The sequence below is a fragment of the Nanorana parkeri genome, unplaced genomic scaffold, assembly GCF_000935625.1.
Source record: "Nanorana parkeri isolate BGI_ZX_2015 unplaced genomic scaffold, ASM93562v1 scaffold496, whole genome shotgun sequence".
Lineage (NCBI taxonomy): Eukaryota > Metazoa > Chordata > Amphibia > Anura > Dicroglossidae > Nanorana > Nanorana parkeri.
This window is the reverse complement of record NW_017306764.1, coordinates 640,009-644,076: the sequence shown is the minus strand read 5'-3', so window position 1 is coordinate 644,076 and position 4,068 is coordinate 640,009. Positions and strand designations below refer to the sequence as shown.

Here is a 4,068-nt window from a genome sequence, read left to right as displayed (position 1 = left end):
TGTAATTCTTTGGAACAAAATGCAATGATATTACTGTGATATAATTTCATTTTACTGTTGGATAATTTTCTTCTAAATATAAACTAAAACCCCAAATCAGACTTTTTTTTAGTTTTGGATAGAGCTAGAAAGAGTTACTGCTTTAAGCTTTAAAGTTGAACTCCAGTTTCATTCAAATAAATTAAAAGTTCCCCCCTCTTCCTTTGTTAAAAACAATTACATTCTATTTACCCTCTCCATGCTACAGTGCTGTCCCCAATCTCTTCCTCGTTTCTTTGGCGGCAGTCATGTCATTCTTCCTATTTCCTATGAGCCCAGCATGTTGGTTATAAACTCACTAGGGGTAGATCATCACCCCGGCAGAACTCACAGTACTCCAGGACTGAGTAGCATAAATTATGTATTTGTCCCTACAAAAGAAATGTCTCTTCTTTTTTCATATGAATACTCGTTACCTGTACAGGAAGTGAGGGGATCTCCCTCATGAGAACACAGACACCAATACAAATCTGACAGAGGTTCTAACTTTTATTCAAGGTAATATAAATCATTATATGTTTTTTTTGTAATATAAATTATTATATGTTTTTATTTATGTGCATTAAAAGGATTTCCCCTCACTTCCTGTTGTGTCTGATACCCTTGAAATAAAAAGGAAATAGGGAGATTTTCCCTTGCTTGCTGTGCTGCCTGACACCTGCCAGATTGAAAGGAAGCAAAGAGAAAGGGGGAAAAGAGCCTTCTAAAAAAAGCCTTCTAAAAAAAGGAAAAAAGTTTTGTCTGGAGCTGAGCTAAAAAATAATTAATTACAATAAGTAAATATCAAGTAAATAACAAAGACTGACACCTAATATTTATTTTTAATTTAATTTAATTTATTTTTATTTAATCTCTGATGCCATTTTTAGAATAAAAAGTATATGTTCTTATAATAAATGAAGCAGTGATTAAATATGATTTTCTTTTGTGATCACAAAGAATGTCTCTTAACTCAGTGTGAAATGATGGTATTTTATAGTTAAATATAATTGTTTTTTCAGTTTTTGTATACATTTAAACAGTGAAGCATATTTTTAACACAGTTCTCACTGATACTGATCTCAAAATCAGCCTGGGTATGAAATTGTGCCCAAAAGAACTAGGGGGAATTTATAAGCAGCTACTATATTTTATGAAAGTGAAACTAACCCTAAAATTATTGACTTGGATCACTCAGGGAAGGTAAAGGGATTTATGTTCACTTTATAGCTTTGTGCATCTCATAGTAAGTGGATTTGGTACTTGTTGAGACCTGGTTCACATCTGAGCGATCTGAGATTGAGCGGAGATCCACACAGTTTCATGCGCAGTCACCGTGCAATCTCTGAATCACGCACAAATTCAATCTGTGCTTGTGGTGTCGTTCATTTCTAATAGCACCCCAATCGCAGCTAGTAATCTACGTGGTTGCAACCACTCTCAATTGTGGCTGCAAAAAACTGCGGGTCGCTCATCGCACTCAAAAGGTGCATCAACCTTTTTGCCACGGTTGCCCAGCGGATATGACCCCACTGAAATCAACAGGGCCGCACGGCAACTGTGGCACACAACCGGGCCGCCAAAATGCAAGCCAGGCCTTATACAGTCATACAGCAGCCTTTAGTTGTACTTTAACAGCTGCTTCACAGGAAATGTGCATTTGGCCGCTCAATCTTGCTTTTTCATTTTAAAAAATTGGGGGGAAATTGGTGTTGTATTGAAATTATGGGATCTATTCACTAAGCTGCCGTAGGCAGCCGAGTGAACAACCGACCCGAACGCTGTTCGGCTATTCACTTCAGGCTGGTATGGCTGATTCCAGCCGTATATCGGCTGAAATCAGCCATACATCGGTCGGCTTTGTGTGGCTTCGGGTCAGCCGAACATGCTCAGCATGTTCGGCCGACCCGAAGTGCAGAAGGAGTTCGACTCAGCCGATCCGACATCTCCATCAAGCTACCCGCTGCTGTTTGGTCTATTCTCATAGATGCCGAACAGTAGTGAGTAAATAGCCGAATGCCACTGAGGCAACGAGCAGAATAGCAAAATAGTTTAAAAAGTAGAAAAAAAACAATAGAAAACGATTGTGCGGAGCTAGCAGTGACAGCTAGCTCCGCCCCAACTGTTTTCTATTGGCCGGGCGGTTCTGCTGCCGTCAAAAAAAATAAATTAAAAAAATTCACCATAGGAATGCATAGCTAGATTCCTATTGGCTATTTCAATTTGCAATAGCCAATAGCAACTGCAGGTCCCCTCTTCTGATTGACAGCAGCAGTGGGCGGGTGCAATATTTTTTTTATTCTGCTATAGTGAATAGCCCGTACAGAGGCCCTTTGGTTCAACTGAACCGAAGGGTTCCTGGGGCCAAAGCTAGCCAGAGCATCAGCCGAAGCTATGGCTAGATCCTTCGTCTGCTTTGTGAATAGGCCCCTATGTATTTGTTCAGAATACTAAAAAAAAAAGCCGGCAGTGAAATCAATTAAAGTCCATCTCCAGTTTCTCCATCATGCATGGTCCAGTGTCAGCCTGCATTTTGGCTTCAATGACTGGGAGGTGTTGGGGATTACAACGTGCAATTGAGTTTTCAGTTTAATGTGTTTAGGGTGGACCTGTACTCAAAATAAAATGTAACTTTATTTAAATAAAATTCTGAGTCCATTTCTTATGAAAATGTATATAAAAGTCATGAAAAGTGTACCAAGCTGTGTCTGGAAACCTCAGTGTAGTCAAAGGAGAGGAACACAATTTACAGCCAAATTCCAACCAAACATCTAAAACAGAATTTGTAAGCTGTAACAATTATTATTTTACAAATGACACTGTAACGCCATACCAAGGAAGCACTGCAATCAATATGACAGATGAAAAAGGAAATACAATATAATCCATATATAATAAACATAACTATAATAAACATAACTGTAAAAAAAAATTACAGGTAAAAATACAATAAGAGAACCGTGCCCTCAAAAAATAAGACAAAATACTAATCTGTGCAAACTATGTAAGTGAATATTAAATGATAAAAGCAGTCATCCTCACAAAAAAACAAAAACAAATTATAACATCAGACAAAGGAACCACTGTAATCAAAGTAATATAAGCATTTAAAGGTCTATTCACAAAAGGGTGAAGAGTTTGGAGAAGGCAGGAGAAGTCAACAATCTAGGACAACATAGCTGAACTGGAAAGTGAGTAGAAATGGAGAATTTTTCCAAATCAGCTATGTTGTCCTGGATTGTTCACTTCTCCTGCCTTCTCCAAACTCTTCACCCTTTTGTGAATAACCCTGTTAAAATAATATATAGTCCATCAATAATAAATCTTATTATGCACATTAGATTTGATCCACCACATTATTGTGCTTAAAAACCGCACACTGTGCTGGTGCCAGCACCTTAGAAACACAGCTCACAGTCACATATTGACCCCTAATAATAGGAAGGTAAATTGCACTTACGTTGAATGCCAGGTATTAAACCCCCATCAGTAACATGAACAACATGAAACAATCTCTCTCCCTGAACTGTGTACTCAAAAAAACATAGGCTGTCCAAAAGTGAAATACAACTTAAAAGGTTTTTGTCTAAATAAAAGAGCATAGAACTCATATTTGAGGAGTGCAAATCAGCACTATTGAAACAACATGATATAGATATCCTCGGCGTGCATAAAATAACACTGACTCCATGCAACAGGAACCATAACAATGACTGGTTATAGAGCGTTCCCTAAAACGTGATAATATCACCCAATAGGACCTGTCCTTTGTGTTTCTTTATCTGGACTTCATCAGGGTCACAATGTGAGTCCAAAAAAAAAGAAGCAGCTGGAAATTACCATGATGGCACTTCAGCTAACTAAGGGGTCTATTCACGAAGCTGCCGAGGGCAGCCGAGTGAATGACCGATCAGAAGTGAAGTGAGCCGCACGCTGTTCGGCTATTCACTTCAGGCTGGTACGGCTAATTTCAGCCGTACATCAGCTTGCTTCGCATGGCTTCGGGTCGGCCGAACATGCTCAGCATGTTTGGCCGACCCGAAGTGCAGA

At 38.9% G+C, this 4,068-nt stretch overlaps 1 protein-coding gene across 7 annotated transcripts in view; it reads right to left on the bottom strand.

The window, feature by feature from the left end:
* The window catches only part of ZNF385B (zinc finger protein 385B), a 292,718-nt gene that overhangs the window by 80,941 nt on the left and 207,709 nt on the right, over nucleotides 1-4,068 (bottom strand). The window lies entirely within an intron of this gene.